We start from the raw sequence: 19566 nt of genomic DNA, 5'->3' as shown, positions 1-19566 counted from the left end.
TACATTTTTATGCCCTTCTCTTATAATGTTTGTTAGTTCCAGATTGCAGTATATTCTTTGATTTTCCTGAGAATATTAATGATGATATTTTAAAGTTTTCATCTTCCTTCTTTATTCTATAGCTTTCAATTTCCTTGTTTTTTCCAGACTTGTTTTGGTCTCCAAATTTCTTCAAATGTCTGACAATCACTAATTACTACTCACACAGAAGATGGAGCACTAAAATGCTGATTAGAAAGTCTGTGTAGTAGGGCAGCCTGGGTGGCTCAGTGGTTTAGTGCTGCCTTCAGCCCAGGGTGTGATCCTGGAGACCAGGGATCGAGTCTCATGTCAGGCTCCCTGCATGGAGCCTGCTTCTCTCTCTGCCTCTCTCCCTCTCTGTCTCTCTCTCATTAATAAATTTTTAAAAATCTAAAAGAAAAAAAAAGTCTGTGTAGGTGAGGGGGCTTGCAATAGGTAGGCTTCATTGGGGAACAATCTGGCTGGGCTTGTCCATTGAGAGACCCCAAACCATAAGTATCTACAGAAAGATCATATTCTTCAAAGAAGCATCTTCCAAATGAGTATCTGAGTGCCAAATTTTTGGAGATGAGCAGAGGAAGTGCCCTGGGGGTGTCTCACTATTTAGTATTTCATTTAATTTTCCAGCCTCCTTCTGTGCCTTGGTATTTCCCACTCTAGAGTTCTCTAGCTTACATTCTCCACAGAATTAACTTCCAGTCTTGCTGGAGTGTGTAGAGGCATCTAGGGTCTAACTTCATTTTAGACATTTGCCACTTAATTCTCCTGTTTTCGCCTCGCTTTCTCATTGTCAAGCCCTTCTGAGATTCTGAAATACCTCTCCCTACCAGCTCAGGTTCCAGCTTCTTAGTACTCATAGATTAGTTAACATCATGCATGCCCTTTCCAGAATCACTTCATTTCACTGAGTTTCTGCATTTTTTGAAATCCTTTGCTGTCACAGTTTCAGAAGGAACAGAATAAATGTATGTGCTTGATCTGCCTTTTCCTGTAATGTATTTTTATTGTCAAAACACTGACAAATATTTGTTAATGAAAAACTCAAGAGAAAAATTCAAGTCACCTCCAATATGAACTTGAGAGGTTAAGGCAGACTATGAAATATGAGCACAAGTTTATACTAAAAACAAAATGACCAGAACAGCCAGAGTAAAAGCAACACAAAAATGAAGGAAATTTACCTCACATAAAGTCAGCTGATATTTTGGTAGTATATGTTTAACTACCTGTTGTTATACATAACAACAAATGCTGTTTATAAAACCCAGGAAAGAAACAATTATAGTGTGTAAAAGTGAGGCAATCCCCAACTGATCAGGCATTATTGTTAATTTTAAAAATGCCTTTATTGTTGTTCTAGAAATTAAATCATAGCTTTATTTTTTTAAGATTTTATTTATTTATTCATGAGATACAGAGAGAGAGAGAGAGTTAGAAACATAGGCAGAGGGAGAAGCAGGCTGCATGCAGGGAGCCCGACATGGGACTCGATCCTGGATTCCGGGATCACACCCTGAGCAGAAGGCAGATGCTCAACCGCTGAGCCACCCAGGCGTCCCTAAATCATAGCTTTAAATGGACAATAAAGTTAGGTGACTAAATAAAACTTGAAATCGCCCTTAAAGAATCAGTAATGTATTCATTTTAATTATTCAGATTTTATTTTTTTATAAATTTATTTTTTTATTGGTGTTCAATTTGTCAACATATAGAATAACACCCAGGGCTCATCCCGTCAAGTGCCCACCTTAGTGCCTGTCACCCAGTCACCCCCGCCCCACACCCACCTCCCCTTCCACCACCCCTAGTTCGTTTCCCAGAGTTAGGAGTCTTTCATGTTCTGTCTCCCTTTCTGATATTTTAATTTTTTTTCCAAAGAGAAGCCCTACTTATTTATTTACTTTTTAAGGATTTATTTATTTATCAGAGAGAGAGCGCGCAGGCACAAGAGAAGGAGCAGAGGGAGAGACTCCTTGCTGACCATGGAGCCCGACATGGGGCTCAATCCCACGACCTTGAGATCATGACTGAACCTTTAGATCATGACCTGAGCCAAAATCAAGAGCCGGATGCCTAATGACTGAGCCACCCAGGCACTCCAAGAAGCCCTATTTAAGTGAATATAAGTGGGAATAAATTCTCTGTCAGCTCCCCAAAACAGAAGTCAGAGATATCTGTGTATTAGTTTTAAAAGTCAAGTTCCTTATAAAAGTAGTATGGAACTCTGTTCTTGGGAGGTTAGATACTTACACAGTCATAAAAATTAAGAAGAAAAATATTAAGTCCAATGGGTAAATTTTTAAAAAATATTTTATTAATTTATTCATGAGACATACACAGAGAGAAAGAGAGGCAGAGACACAGGCAGAGGGAGAAGCAGGCTCCATGCAGGGAGCCGGATGCGGGACTCGATACCAGGTCTCCAGGATCACACCCTGGGCTGAAGGCGGCGCTAAACTGCTGAGCCACCTGGGTTGCCCGAATAATTTTTTTTTTTTAATTGAGGCTACTAAATCTCATATTTAAAGGCAGGAAATATAACCTTCAGTTATGGATAACACTACCCTAGAAAAATATCTTACCATATTATAACAACAGAAATGGCAAAAAATAGAAGTAAAATTCTTCACAAGCCTCAAATTATCCATGAACGGGGGTAAATTTAAACACATCGGTTTGCTATTGTAAAAAAAATAATGCTTTTATATTAAGCATTTTACTGTGTGAGGTACTATGCAAGTACTTTATATATATTATCTTACTTAATTCTTACCTAATTTATGAGGTTGTAAGAGCTTATTGATCTGAACAGGCTGAGGCCCTTGCAAAGAGGGTTTGTGACTTTGCGTAAGACGGAATTCAAGAGCAAACATTTTAGAGCAAAGATTTATTAAGTATAGAAGAATGGAGCTACCTCATAAAGAAGTGGTCTCTCCTCCCCAGTAAGAAAGAGGACCCCCAGGGGATCCCCAAGTGGCTCAGCGGGTTTAGCGCCTGCCTTCGGCCTGGAGTGTGATCCTGGAGTCCCAGGATCGAGTCCCAGGATCGAGTCCCAGGATCGAGTCCCACATCGGGCTCCCTGCATGGAGCCTGCTTCCCCCTCTGCCTGTGTCTCTGCCTCTCTCGCTCTCTCTCTGTGTCTCTCATGAATAAATAAATAAAATCTTTAAAAAAGAAAAAAAAAGAGGACCCCCACTTGGCCTCTAATGAAGGGTTTTATTAGTTGTTAGGTTTTTGTTTTGTTTTGTTTTGTTTTTTAATTAGCTAACCTACTGGGAGGGGCTTACTCTAACTTTGGATTTATCATGTACATTAGGTAGTTTTTCCATTGTCTTAGAGCTATGGAATTATAGGGAACATTTTTAAGAATGTCCAGCTTATGTGGCTTTTACTCCTGGAGGGAGTGGAGTCTTGTTGTTTTCCATGAGTTGGATCTTGTGACTCTGTTTATGATCTACTTACTTTTAGGTTAAGAGTCAGCCTAAAACAAAAATGGTTTTACTTTGGTCATCTTGTCTCTTTAGTCTCACTTCCCTCCTGCCTTATCACTATCCCTATGTTAAGGAGGAATCTGGGACTTATAAAGGTTGTAAGTAAAGGTAAGTTGGCTATGACATCTACATACCATGGCTAAGATTTAACAAGTCATGCTTTTAACTATTGTATACTTCCTAATTTAACTACTGATAAATCCAGTGTTTTGAAATTGGTCAAGGATATATCAACACTGATTAATTAAAAGGCAAAATGACCTTTGTAAAGAATTATTCAAATAAGATTCATCCAATAGTAATTGTTACCAACCAATAGTAGTACTGATTTATTCATTCATTCACTCAAAAACATTTACTACGTAACCATTATGGGCCCATCCCTAATCTAGATGAGCACTATTACATAAAACTTCCTGTGATGATGAAAACATGCGATGTCTGATACAGTAGCTAAGCACAAGTGTTGAACACCCAAAGCATGGCCAGTACCACTGAAGAACTGTAATTTTAATTTCATTAAATTTAAGTCAGTTTTGCCTGGGTCACTCAGTTGGTTAAGCACCTGACTCTTGATCTCAGCTCAGGTCTTGATCTCAGGGTCACAAGTCCTAGTAATGGGCTGTATTGGGCTCCACACTGGGTATGGAGCCAGCTTTAGAAGTTTCCTCAAACTGCTAAACTAAAGGTCTACATAACTTAAACTCAGCACACTCTTTTAATAGTTTCAATACATTACACTCTAAGAGAGATACAGGATTGTTTCTGATAAAACATGTTTATATATATTTGTTACTATTTCTTAAAGTAGTTTTCAAACTCCTTATATTTATGTCATGTAAGCAGTAAAAATCTATCACTGAGAGGATTACCAGAATTTTAAGTGATCTTTTTTTTTTAGGGGGAGGGGCAGAAGAAGAGGGAGAGAGATAGAATCTAAAGGAGGCTCCAAACCCAGGGCAAAGTCCAACTCGGGCTTGTTCTCACAACCCTGATATTATGACCTGAGCAGAAATCAAGAGTTGGACGCTTAGCAGACTAAGCCACACAGCTGCCCCCACCTCAGCTTTTTAAAGTAGGCTCCATGCCCTGCGTGGAGACCAATGCAGGGCTTGAACTCATAACGCTGAGATCAAGACATGAGCTAAAATCAAGAGCTGGACACTTAACTGACTGAGACACCCGGGTACCCCTTAAGTGATCTTTTGATGATATAAATTGGAATCATTTCAGAAACTTCCATAGATAAAATCTGAATCAATCTAATACTATTTCTTATATTTATATTTATCATTCTTATACTTAAATCCAATCAATGGTTCCCCACTGCCCTCCAGAAAACATCCAATTCAATTAAATAGCACAGGACTCTTTTGTGATCTGGACTTTTATACCTGTAAAGCTTCCTTTTTCACCATTTCTGCCTTCCTGCCACGTCCCCTATTCTGTCCCCAACCCACTCCTCCACCATGAATCCTCACTATACTTGCATAGGCTATGTATATACTATATATACAACATTTTGAAGATTCTTGCTATCAAGTAACATCTTCTATCTGAATATTCTCTCACCCAATAACCTCTCTGCCACTTCATCTAGTTGGCTCTTACTCAAGCTTTAGATGTCAATCTAGGGAGGTCCTCCTTAATTTCTCCAAAGTAGGACAGATAGGCACCCCTTTCATGTGTTCCCATTATGTTTCAGTCTAACACTAAGATGCACTTATCATATTACAGTAACTTCCTACTTTCTTTTTTATACACAGGATTGTAAGTTTCTTGAAGGTAGGGACTAAATAATTACTAAACACAGGGATCCCTGGGTGGCGCAGCGGTTTAGCGCCTGCCTTTGGCCCAGGGCGCGATCCTGGAGACCCAGGATCGAATCCCACGTCGGGCTCCCAGTGCATGGAGCCTGCTTCTCCCTCTGCCTATGTCTCTGGCCCTCTCTCTCTCTCTCTCTCTCTCTGTGACTATCATAAATAAAATTTAAAAAAAAATTACTAAACACAAAGTGTGAAGTACAGTCCCTAATACCTAGTAAGTTCTCGATAAAAACCTACTTAATGAATGAAAAACATTATGCCCACAATTATTTTTTTACTTGACCAAATTAAGGTGTTTATTTCAAATCTTATTTAAATCATGCTCTAAAAGCAAGAAAAACTAAGCAGGAAATATTTTAGCTAGTTGAAGAGTTACAAACAAAATATTTTGCATCTCTAGCTTCTAACAAGAACCACTCAAGAAAAACAGCAAGCATGGTCCACTATTATGCCCAAGTCCCTCTAAGTCACTCTATCCACACTGTAAAATACACATCTCCCTCTCCATCTTGACTTCTCTTATTGCCAGCCACCTTCTTTATTTTCCCCAAATGAATGGAAAAATAAAAACAAAAAAACCTAAACCTCATCTAACCATATCCTCTTACCCTTTTTTTTTTTTTTTTTTTTTTTTTAGATTTTATTTATTTATTCATGAGAGACAGAAAGAGACAGAGAGAGGCAGAGGGAAAAGCAGCCTCACTGCAGGAGCCCAATGTGGGACTTGATTCCAGACCCCTAGATCAGGCCATGAGTCAAAGGCAGACACCGAACTGCTGAGCCACCCAGGCATCCCCTCTTACCTTTCTAATCCTGTCCCTTCTCTGATGGTGAGCATCAGTCCTATCAGAACCCAGCCACTTTCTGGAAGTGTGAGGAAATTTTGTTCCTAAGCTTGCCATTGGAACATCCCAGATGTCAACTTGATTTAGCTTCGTTGTGAGATTAGAAAACTGAACACCAAAGCTAATACTATTCCTTGCTTTATGGATACCATTCCTAACTCTGGGCCCTTGGACATGTTAAATTCATAGGGTCCTCATTAGTACTGATTAAGCTAGAAACTAGGGTATTTCCAAGAGTTCTTTGCAGTTCCAAAGTCCAGTGCATTAGTTCAGTGACATCAGTCATAGAGGCTATTATCACACTGGCTCAGTGACCTGCTTCAACTAAACTTACTTCTAAAGATCACTTGACAAAACAGAACACAGGAGAAAGTATCCTATTTTCTCATGGTGTTGGGGAGGGGCCAGGGGGAATTAATACAGGAAACTTTGAGGACTGGCTATACGTTACCCTCACAACCTCTAAGCCTGCCTACAAAGAAAGCATGTGACATGATTTTATCTTATTTATTTATTTCTATAATTTTAGTTGGTAAGAAGCCCTGGGAACAGCACACGGCAGCACACAGTAGTATACTCCTCCAGGTTTAGATAGCTAGGAAGAACAAGATGAATGTCCCCGCTCTCCCAAGAACTGAAGTTGCTCTATTCTGGGATGCTGAAAAGGAAATTTTTCTAGGAAACAAGTGTTTGAATTGTATGAGATATGAAATGTTTACAAGAATAGTACTTACTCTTAACTGCCACTGTTGTCGCCTCAGGGAAGGCTAGTTTTGTCAAGAGCCATGTGGCTGCCCCCCTACCATGAAAGAACTAGGATGAAGCAAAGTGGCCTACTCCACAAGTGACTGTATGTGCTGTGACAGAAAAATCAAAGAATCAACCTTAAGATAGAAGAAGTGCAAAATAGCCAACTAATAATCTACTAATGTAAGTGGGCACAGGATAGGTGATCCGCAGCATGGGTCACTGCTACCCACAACTGTGCCTAAACATATTTGACTGCTCTTGCCAACCTTACAAAGCCTCAAATGACAATAATCTACTCTTAGGAAACAAAGCCCTACTACCGCTTCCTGAGAGGGGGTGAGCAAGCTTGCCCATAAGGCAATTTCCCAGCATCTAAGACCACTTTCCTGATCCTAAAAAACAGTAATAGTATATCTGCCGAGAAGAAAAATGCTTTTTGGGATGCTATTTCAGAACTACTGGAAACAATCAAAACATTCTGAGTATATTCCAATGCTTGTACCGAGGTACTGTGGGATAATAAAAAGAGCATACTGTGGAGACAGTCAGCCCTGAATGTAAATCTTGGCTCTACCATGTTTCTGTGACTTTGAATACATATTATCCTCTGTGAGCCTCTGTTTACTCCCGTGTGAAATAAGACTGTTATGAAGACTACATGTAAAAGCACATGTGGGTCACTTAAGATTTATTATCTATATCTACATCTACCAGTTCTTTATCTTCCTAAAGAAATACTGTATTGGTGAGAAATAGCAATGGAGAAGTTTTCTTTAAAAACTGATTGTAAAAATGAGATTCACTGAAGGAAAAACAAATTGCAATCAATCAAATACGACTCAAAAGAAATACATGATAACCAGAGCAAAGAATGTTACCAATTACATACTCACACACATAAAAAGAAATTTCCTTTGCTCACCATTCCAGGCCCACCACAATTTTATCCTAAATAATTTCTCCAGTCCCCCATATTCTCTCTAGCACTCCCACCTATAAACTTTAACTACATCACACTCTCTTTGGAACATACAGTGCATTGGCTTACCTTCAGGCCTCTGCTCTTACCCTAAATAATCTTCCTACCACTTCATACCTCCCATCTAGCAACTGCTCAATTCCACTATTTGTATCATCCCTATTTTAGTCTTCCCAGACCAACTCACATTAACAGTATCTAGTCCTTTGGCAACTATTATCATGTTTAGTATTTTTCAATATAGTTAAGGAGAACTCTGGTTTATTCCTTTGTATCTCTGACACAGTTCTGGGGTGTGGCAAACTAATACAATTTTCTGCAAAATAACTATTATACTAAAGTTGCACTATAGGAGTTCTATATACATGTACTAAGAGTCCCAGAATTTTAGTGACCAAAGGAGATATTATTATCAATATAAGTTCCTCTAAGATTTACACAAATGACTGCCCAATACAAATGAGTTCTGTCTGAGGCAAAACTGATGCAAAATAGAAACTAATTTAGAAGTACAGAAACTGAATTGAAAATTTTTTTTAAAAAATTATTTAACAGAATTTCTGCAATCACAATTAGATGAGGTCCTCGGTGTTAATTCAATGGAAATACCAATAAAAGTACTATTGTTGGTGTGGTCACTTATCAATGATTTTAACATATGATCTAAAAAGCAGAACTTTTGGTAAAAGTAAGCCTATTTATATCAAGGAGGCTCAGAACTGACTCAGAGGAAAAAGTATTACCCTCTGACTCATCAAGACCACTTCCTGAAACACCCAATGTTTTTCTTGGAAGGAAGTCCATACAAGTGCCATTTCATTCAAACACTGATTAGACAAAATTGAAGTCTAACACAAAATGGACAAAAAGACATGTATTTTCCAAACCCAACTAAGTTTCAAAGTAAACCATTTCATAAACACATATTACCTGGTCATAAAAAAGAAGACTTTAAATACAGTCAAAAATGGATAATCCCAGATATATTATAATGAATAAACCACGGACTACCTACACATATTCCTCTTTATACCATAATCTCTTAATGATAAAGAAACAACCTTATGATTTTAATCCACAAAATTAACTAATGTCTTTGGCTTCAAAACAGTCATTTTTTTTCAAGGTAGTTCTTTTCCTCTCTCTGAATCAACTCAGTGGCCAATATTTAATAATAATTTACAAAAAAATAAGTAACACTTATTAAATGCTTATATGTGCCAAGCACTGTTATAGATTCTTAGCACACATTAATTCAGTTGATAAGTACAACTCCTCTAAGAGGTAGGTACAATTATTATCTCAACTTTATAGGTGAGGAAACTAAGATACAGAGCAAGGAAGTACTTTGCCCCATCACACCTAGTATATAAGTAAAGCCTCAAATCCAGGCAGACCAACCCAAGAGCCCAAACTCTGTCTATGCTGTCTGTGCATGTGGCCACACACGTCTCATCAGAAAGCTTGCTAAAGTTTAAACACACTTAAGCATATGCACACAAGACACACATGTAAACATATACATGTGCAAACATTTTATTTACATAATCTGTGCCAAAATTTACTATGCTCTCCTCCATTAGTTTATAAATTCTAACATGACTATTCCAACAAATACTACCAAGTCTTTTACTGAAGAACAATTACTTAGATAAGCTTTGAAACATTCTACTATCCAGATACATTTATGTCCGTCTCACTTGTTTTTTATTTCTAAAACACTGGAAACATCTCACAGAACTATCAAAACACCAAAATGATACTGTGCTGGACATAGCCCTTGGGGAAGAAAAATACACATAACATTTCCTATTTCAAAATAACAAGCAATTAAACTGAATCTTGCCGTTTGTTTCCTCTTGAGTAATCTAGACTGGAAGGAGTTCAAATATCTGACTCTCGCAGTATTTTGCCTTCAGTAGAAAGACCATCCTTTAATATGCCAATTCAGCTAATAACTGTTCACTCATTTCTGTACCAGGTTCATAGACACGAGTTTAAATATTAAATGACTGCATATTTCTATTTCTAAATATTTGAAAAAGAAACTGCTAGTTAGTTAATTAGGCTGAATAAGCACTTTGAAATAAGCCACACTATTCCGCTCTTCAAATTATTAAGGAGCAATATTAGAAGGGCAAATTTATCCCAGAGAGTAAAGCAGCAGCCTATGGAAATATAATATCCCAGAGTCAACACCACTGGAGGTGCTGAAGATGGAGAGGTGCTGTTGGAAGCCTGACTGCCCAGTGTGATTTTAGGCCCAACAGAGTCATCCTGCTTTTTAAAAGTATATCATTTACCCAAGTGACACAGTGAATGAAATTCTACCACTGGAAATTAATTTATTTTTTTTTTGAATTAAGTGTTTTCACGCCTGGCAATCACTTTTAAACTTCATACACCTCGGGAAGTAAAAATATATTATATTACTGACGCATAAGTATGAATTATGAGATACTTTCTGCTAGGACAGGAGGAATTTAAAGTAATGTGAGAATACCTATGAAGTCAGTGTGCCACATTAATTAAAAAATCTGCACAGAAATGGCGCACTAGTAAGCTACTGAGAAAAAAAAATGTGCTTGCTTAATACTTTGGCCAGTGATATCACCAGTTATTAATAATTACTGAAATTATAAGACAAATTCCAGCTTATACATGGCATGATTATTTATTAAAGGCAAACATACTATAGAGTAAGCAAAACCATCCAAGAAACTCATCTAGTATTTTTTGTCTACACCTATCAGGTGTGCTTCACAAGAAAGGCATATAATAAACAATATGGTTTCTCTCTTCTAAAGTACTCAGTTTAGCAAAGATAAAATTACAGTGCAAGTTAGTAAATGCTATTGTCACAGTGTGAACAACATACCATGGAAGCATCCACTTAGGGCAGTTTGTTGGTAGGCTTCATATAAGAGGAGACAGTAGAACCAGATGTTGAAAGACACAGAGGAGTGTGAGTTGGTAGGTGTAAGGGCAGTAAGAGAGTATTCCAGGAATACGCAAAGCATGGTACATGGGAGGACATGAGTTTCAGGGCATAGTGACATACTCAGTGTGGCTGCAATATAGTGTGTATAAAAAGATAATGTGGTTGAGAAAAGCTTCATGACAGATTGTGAGAGGCCTTACAGAACATGTACAAAAATTTGGATTTAATCTTCATGGAAACAGTAAACCAACAGAGGGATTAACAATCACATTACTAATTTTTAATAAAATAATTACAGGGGCATTCTGGAGACAGATTAGATATTCATTCATGAATAACCCATTATTCATGAATAATTCCTTCCTAATTCTCATTTACCTTCCCACCTAAAGTTATCTTCTCTCTTTCCTTGATTGTTATAAATCTCTATTTTGCTTCCATTGTATGGTCAATATTTTGTGAAACTAGTCCTTCCATGGCTGCTACAACTTTATTTCATAGACTTGGGAAATATGCAATCCTCTCCTCATTCTTTCTACTTTATAAATCCCTCAATGCACTCAAACCAAGAAGTGAAATTATCTAAATTTAAAAGTCCAGATATGATTTTGAAGAAATAGGCTCCACAAATAATAAGTATTTGAGTATTTAACTTCTTAATTAAACCTCTAAGCCTGATAATCATTTGCTATTTGGTCACCAGTGATCAACCAGAGAACCAGGGATTGTTATGTATGCTCTAGTACAGAACACCCTTCCCTTCAGGTGGTTATTTTTAGAAAAGTAGCTATATTCATTCTGTCTCAGATTTATTCCTAACATTGTAATAATGCAAATTCACTTTCCTTCTCAGGAAAGTGATTTTAGATCTAGTTAAAATGGTCTATATTCCTTTTTTCTGTGCAGACTGTTTATAGGTCAAAGGTCCATTCAGATACTTTAACAGTAGTTAGTAAGGTTTGAGACACCTGGGCTGCAACTGACCTAGGGTAATCTGGGATTATCAACAATCTGAGTAGTTTTGTAATTATGTAGGCTTCGGAGAGAGGGTAGTAGCCTTCATCCAGGTAATTCCTCTACTTAACAATTATACCATGAATTTCCCAGTAAAATGTCCTTTCATTCTTTGTCCAATCAAGAAATCTTGCTAAGGGCTTTCTATGTGCCAACAGATACTATATGTATGAAGGTGGATATACAAGGATGAACAAAACAGATATAATTCTTGTCCTCAGAGTTGTTAGGGGATACAATGACCTTCTTTGATATTCCTTTGAATATGCCAAGCTCTTACCATCCTCAAGGCCTATCATTATCTGCCTGGAATAATTATCCTCTGTCTTTGCCTAACTCCTGTATTTCAGCTTAAATGACCCAGCTTGGGAAGTCTAGTCCTGACCTTCCAATCTATACGATTAAATCCCTCATTACATGTTTTCACAGCACCCTGAAATCTTCTTCATAAGACCTTATAATTAACATATGGGCCAATATTTGTTTAACACGGGCTTTTCAAAGATAAATTGCTGCCTGGTGCACTTTCTACTGAAGCAGAATAAACTTTTCTATTTTGTACTTTATATTGAAAACTTTTAAGTCTGATCTTTCTTTTAGGTGAATGTTATTTTGAGTTTTTAATATGAGACTTCAAATTTTTCTTTATATTTTCCTTGTAACTCCACAGTTTATCCAAAGATCTTCCCTCATATGTAAATTTTATAATAAAATTACAATTCTCCAAACAATCTTACTTTTTGTATGTAAAATTTAAATGTTTATTTTTAGATACTAGCTAATGTTACTACAAATGTCCATATATGATGATATTTATTTGGATAGTTGCAAGCCAGAATTCTGAATAGTATACACTCAACTTTTACCATTTTCTTATCTGGGAGAACCAAACAAATATATATGAATACCACCACTTATTTAATGAGAAACTTTTGGCTTACTTAGCTTCTATGAGCCTCGTTTTCTCATTTTAAAGTAGTTATATCTTTCAAGGGTATGAAAAATAAAGTATACAAAGCCCCTAGCAAAATATAATAAGTAAATATTAAATCCTTCCCACAAGTGAAAGGGGAAAAAAAGGCACATACTCAAAAATGTAGACCTCTATGAAATATAGTTATCAGTTTCTATGACCTAATCTGATCTCCTAAGAAAACAAGTCTAACTTTTTTTGGACAGTATTTCAGGTCAGGTGTTGACAAATTTTCTGCAATGGGTCAAGTGGTAAATATTTGGGGTTTGCGGGCCTCATATGGTCTCTGTTGATAGTCTTCATTTTTATTTTTAATAAACTATTAAAAATGTAAAAATCATTCTTGGCTTGTAGAAAGGAACAGCCTACTGGTCAGAGTCTGCTAATCCCCTACTCTAAATACATAAATACTCATCAATTCTACCCTTATTTATAATAGTATCTACATAAGATTTAGCTTTCAATAACATTCAACTGAAAACTCTCTCTACTATCTATCAACTCTCTGTTTAACAAATACCAATTAAACACTTGTTTACTTGTTTTTATGTAAGGCCCTACTGGCCACCAAAAGAAAAAGTGATTTAGGACATGCAATAAAAGTACAAATAAAGCCTTCCCGTTCTCAACTCCCCCCCCCCCAACCCCACCCCACCCAATAAAGCCTTTGGAAAGCTTCCTCTAGTGTCACCTCTCTCTTTCTTCTGGTTTTCTTTTTTTTTTTTTTTCTGAGTATACTACTAATCAGGATTTACAGCATAACCAATTTATGCTCATGACCTCAGATTTCTCATATAACCCTGTACTGAAATTGGTGCTAGTTGTATTTCCTTTATGACAATCTGATTGGGCTTCCTGTACCACAGAGTTAGAGGTCCCCCACTGCCCATTTTCCATTAGGCTCTCTCATTTCAATTCTGACATATTGTTACAAATTCAACCCCTTTTATTCCAATTCCCAACACGATCATGTCTTCTTCCATTCAGCTCGGCTCATCTTATACATAAGCTCCAGAAAAAAAAAACCCTGAATTAGATATGAGAATTAATTTCTGTTATTGTTCTGCCTCTGACAATCTGTGCCTTTCTTAACCTGGGTGCCTTTGTTCCTTCATTTATTACACGGGTCGAAACAGCCTGTGATGCCAATCAGACACAGTTAAGGGTTGAGGAAATAACATATGTAGAAGTTATTAACTTATAATCTAGAAAGTACTCTGACAGACCACTAAAATCTAGGCCTCAGAAATCAGACTTGTTTCTAGAACTGGCTCTGCCATTTATATTTATAAGTTATCTACCTTGGGCAAGTTAATTAACCCTTCTAAGCCTCATTTTCCTCATCTGTAAAATAAAGACAGAAATAACATACTTTTTATAGAGTTTTATGAGGATTACATGGCATAATCCATGTCAAGCACTTATCATAGTGCCCAGCACACAACAAAGGCTCAAAAAATGTTAAACATAATTATAATTATTTAGAGGTAAGATATATTTTCACTCTAGAGCCCTCTAGGCCTTATATGTTTACTTCTTAGTCTCTACCTATTTTTGAAGCTGTCCATTTATTTCCACCAGTACATTTCTGCCCCCCACCTTTTTTTAAAGTTCTTTGGCGTTTTGCTCTGTTGTTCCATGTTCCTCCTTACAGGGACTGTTTAGTGTCTTTCACCATCAAAAGAGAGGGAAGAGGAAAAGCAGAAGCGAAGGAAAGAGAGAAAGAGTGCTATCAGTTCACACTCGGCATGTTAATAATTAGTACAGTCAATTTTGTTAAAATGCAACATTTATATTCCTAAAAATGATGATGCTATGCAAAATCACATCATTAAAAACACAGGGCTTATGAAGAAAATGGAGTTAGAAGCACAATACTAAAAAGCTCTCATCAGTGACACTTCATGGAAAAGAAAAAACCTAATTAAGATTGAAACATGGTTTCAATTTAACACAGTTAAATGGCTAGAAATATAAATAAAAACTACAATAAACATGGCACCTGACCTTGAAAAAGACCTAAAGTTTGCTTGTGGCATTGGGTGTCCAAAGGGTTACAGCTTATGAGTTACTATAAAATGGTGGGGAAAGGGTAATCTGAAATTGAGGGAATATTATAAAACAGGATATAGGTATTTGTGGCTCACAGTGTATAATGGAGTAAGGTAGCTGGAAGATGTGTGAAGTCTGAGCCTGTGCATTTCGTGTATTCCTGTGTGGCTCACTTCAACCAGGTGGTATTTTCTGTGTTCACCTACGATTTCTCAGATAAAATCACGTATAACAAATGTGAAATTTACATTATCCTCAAATTGCTCCCTAGTACCAGTAACATAGGAATAAATTCCCATTTTCAAAACAAGCATTACAGCAGAACTGACTATATTCATTCCCAAACTATGGGCATGTGACAAATGTTCTCTGACTCAGAACCATAGTCACACTCTACAAAATCTATGTTACTCTTCAACTTTCTATCAGCCCAAAGTCTTTATCTAGAAAAAGTTGTTCTTTCCTTGTCAGTATTGAGCCATTAAACATGATCTAAAATGTTTCTTAACTGTATCTTTGTTTCTTCAGCTCTCCCTTCTGGGGACAGTTTAGATTCAGAAAGGTATGCTACAACTGTTTAGTTCTCTAACTGATCCCTTGTCCTCACGTGTCCATTCCAGCAGAGCAATAAAATGTCTAGTAGACAATAACTCACTGTCACGTCATTCCATTTATTCAGTCACCAAAAATTTATGAGCATCTACTGAATACAAGGAAAAATAGGAGAAATGTGACGAAACCAACTCCACCCAAACAAGTAAGAAATAAGAGACTTAGTGGATCATTTAAAGTCAGTCAGTGTTATACAGCAGTTATAAAATATTATAACACATGTTGGAGTGCCTGGGTGGCTCAGTCAAGAATCAAGAGTCATCTTGGTTTCACCTCAGGTCATGATCTTAGGGTCCTGAGATGGAGCCCCATGAGTCAGGCTCAATGCTCAGCAGAGAGTCTGCTTAGGATTCTCTCTCCTTCTCCCTCTGCCTCTCCCCTCACTCCCACTCGTGCTCTCTTTCTCAAATAAATAAGATCTTTAAAAAATATAACATATATAAAAATAACTGTAACACAAGATAGAACATGAAGCACGTTAAGAAAATGCGGGAAAAACCAGCTGACTTTCAATGTTGGAAGGGACCAGGAGAAATTTAATGGGGATGATTAGTAGACCTTAAGGATGAGGTGAATTTTGATTAAGAGGGAAAGACTTCCTAATTGCTGCATGAGTAAAGAAAAAGGCAGGAAATGTGAGATATATATAAAGCACAAAGTTCAGGAAGCTTGGGGGCATAAATTAAGACATATATATGACTAAAGATAATAAATTATATAACAACTTTTGAATTTTATCTGATGGGAAATGGGAAAGTCACTGACCATTTTTAGCCAGAAGAGTACAATATCAGTTATGAATGGGCAAAAGGGAGCCCAACTGGCCTTCACAAATCCAGGCTTTGAATAAGTTAAGAGACTTCATTCAGAGTCTCTGGAATGCCAAGCAAGAGCAGCAGGAGGGCTTTCCCCAACAACAATCCCCAGCTTTGTATCCAAGATTGATATTCACAGCTCTACTTAATGGATTCTAACTCTGTCATTTGGTCTGGCAAATTATACAAAATAGCAGAATAAAAAAAATTACCTGCAAAATCAGAGGGAAATATATTTTTAGAAACAATGAAGGGAAAAAAAAGAATACAAAGCAACCTAATAGTAACAATAATATTATAAGATATTTAAATCTGATCATTAGGATCATATAATTGGGGAAGTTAAATAATATGGTTCTGAATTACATCTAAATACCTGACACAATGTATTTTTAATCCTCAAGAAACTGTATATCCAAGTTCCCCAAAACAAAGCCTTCTTGGATAAATGTTCCTGTAAGGTCAAAGGCAAGCTTAAGAAGCACACATTCTAGTGGCTCAATAGTTGAGTGGCTGCCTTTAGCTCACTCAGGTCATGGTCCTAGGGTCCTGAGATCTAGTCCCTCATCAGGTCTGTCATCAGGTTTCTACAAGGAGCTTGCTAATCCCTCTGCCTAAGTCTCTGCCTCTCTCTGTGTGTCTCTCTCATGAATGAATAAATAAAATCTTAAAAAAAATACACACACACATTCCATTTCAGATCAGATTTTACATAGCTAAATACAAAGCGACAGTATTTCACATATTGTTTTAAAATTTTAGAAAATATATTAAGATTTAATACTACCACAAGGATCTTCTAGTCATTTTCCTGAATCTAGTTAACATATTCTATACATAAGAAAGAAATGCTACAAATTTTAACTAAAATAAGAAATATAGTTTCATATAGCTGAAAAATCCAAAAAGCATTTCATGAAAAAATAAAAATACAAACCTAACTCTAAAATTGAAAAAAAAAAAAGTTTGGATTTGGTTTTTTTGTTTTATATTATTGTTGTTGTTGTTGCTGTTTAGATAGGGAGAGATTGAGAGACAAAGGGGCGAGAATGAGCAAAGGGAGAGAAAATATCTTTTTTTTTTTTTTTTTAGAAAGTATCTTAAGCTGTCTTTACAGCCAACACAGAGCCCAAGGAGGGGTTGGATCTCATGACCCTGAGATCAGGATCTGAGCTGAAATCAAGAGTCACTTAACTGACTGAGCCACCCATACACTCCTAAAATAAAAAAGAATTTTTAAAGAGTAATTGTTTAATTAAATTAGAACTATCCTGCAGGGTCAATGATCAAAAGACTATATGAAAAATCTACTTAGTTATATCATCTGCACAAAAATTTTTTTGCACAAAATTTGAATATAATTCAAGTAAACTACTTAAAAAATCTAAAATATAATGAGGTATTTTGTCTGCCAAAAACTCAGAGGCAGTACCTCTAAGTGAAGGTTACACCTACTTTGATGAATTAATGAAACAGGATTTCTCTGAAAAATAACTGAAAAGGAAACTTCTCTAATTTATTTCAGAATTTCATAGAAAATGAATATAAACATCTTATCCTCTCCTAAGTCATTTTCTCTTATATATAATTTACTTAAATGGAAGAAAGTGTTTCCAAGTTTATCTGTAGAAAAATAGAAACCTCCTTTAAAATACACAGGTACAGTAGGTACAGGGATATCCTCCTTAAAGTGAGAACAAGTTCCCCAAAACAAAGCCTTCTTGGATAAATGTTCCTGTAAGGTCAAAGGCAAGCTTAGGACAAAGGACAAAATATTTTACATACCATCCCCAGAGGATATATGAATTTATATTAAACATGACACTGACACTTGCTTATAGAATTTGGCCTATAAGGCTGACCAAAGCCTTGCAACAAGGCTTCTAAGCAATCTCACCTGTGTATGGCCAAACAGCTACACATGATGCTTGTATGGGAGTTAAGGATTTTGGTGTAAATTGATAATGTTCCTTATGGTGAAGTCTTAATATAATAATAGACACATCAGAGGAAAATCAACATATCCAAGAATGTACTTCAAAAAGGATCAATACAAGCATAACCATGGCACCTGAATCAAGAATGCACTACATTTCCCAGCACCAAAACAGAGATGTAACCAGTTATTTACTTTTGTTCTCCATCCAGTCTATTATGATGCAATATTAAAACTCTTGTTTTTAAAGCATAAATCTTAACCTTGCATTTAATCACTAGTAAAAGAACAAGGAAAAGACTCCTCCTGAATAAAATTATATGTAACAAATCTACAAGAGCTACAAAAATAGAACTCTAAATAATAATTATATTTCTCCATAAGCTCATATTTTATATTAAAAACAACATAATTACATAATTGAATTATTTGAAAGAGTTGTTCCTTAAAAATTTCCATTAATTGACTATTTAAATGTTTACAAGTTCCATTAATACACATGGGTGTAGGGGAAGAAAAGGAAAAACTTTAAATACACATATTCACTACATCTTAGGTCCCAAGCAAAATGTTTACACAGAAATTTGGCAGTGTTAAGTCTGTGGACTCAAGGCCAATAACAACCGAAGAAAACTGAACTTGGTTAATACACAAATTTTCATAGTACAACTAACACTGTATAAACAATCTAAAACAGTTAATATTTATACGATAATCACAGTATTTTTCATATCAGAGTAATATAAAAGTAATTTTAAGAAAACTAGATATATTATATCTGTGCTTTCCCAACTATGATTATTAGTCAACAGATTTCTTTTTACCTCAATTTAGGAGGAAAATTATTCTCTTAAACACATGACCTAAGAGAAGGAAATCCTTTAAATCCCCAAGAGGCAGGCGGCAGGAGGTAGGACTCTGAGTAACCTGAGGTACCAATTTCAACAAGTTCAGAATCCACTTGGATACCAAATGGGAATTTAAAATATTGTCAAAAGGCTAACTGGGACTAAAAGTATTACTGCATGTTTCAAGGTCCTCAAATATCCTCTATAATAATTATGCCTTTGAGAGCCCTGCTTAGCAAAATAAATATTCACAAGCTCAAACTTACCTACCCACACAGTCCAGGCAAGACTCCTCTAAGCAATCCTCCAGGCAAAATTGAGAGGACATTCCTCTCAGTTTCCTCTTAGTGCCAAGTGACCTTCGGCACATCAACAGAAAGGGCGGGACGCTAAGCTTCAGTTTCAGCATTGTACTGTAGTGAACAAAGTTTCTCCTTTGGTTTCTCTAGGGCGTTAACTAAGA

General features: G+C 36.4%; 1 protein-coding gene across 15 annotated transcripts in view; it reads right to left on the bottom strand.

The window, feature by feature from the left end:
* The window catches only part of EPS8 (EGFR pathway substrate 8, signaling adaptor), a 174986-nt gene that overhangs the window by 79159 nt on the left and 76261 nt on the right, over positions 1-19566 (bottom strand). For 2 of the 15 annotated variants that reach the window (XM_025995168.2, XM_072765962.1), the window contains exon 1: positions 19374-19541. The exons of 9 other annotated variants lie outside the window; for them this stretch is intronic. The gene's annotated coding sequence lies outside the window, so the exon portion shown is untranslated. Of the gene's footprint in view, positions 1-19369; positions 19542-19566 lie in introns of those variants that run through there. 4 more of the 15 variants (XM_025995167.2, XM_072765961.1, XM_072765958.1 and 1 more) reach the window with 4 other exon arrangements.

This window comes from Vulpes vulpes, chromosome 8 (genome assembly GCF_048418805.1).
Source record: "Vulpes vulpes isolate BD-2025 chromosome 8, VulVul3, whole genome shotgun sequence".
Lineage (NCBI taxonomy): Eukaryota > Metazoa > Chordata > Mammalia > Carnivora > Canidae > Vulpes > Vulpes vulpes.
The sequence above is the reverse complement of the archived record's forward strand: the minus strand, read 5'-3'. Positions and strand labels throughout refer to the sequence as shown.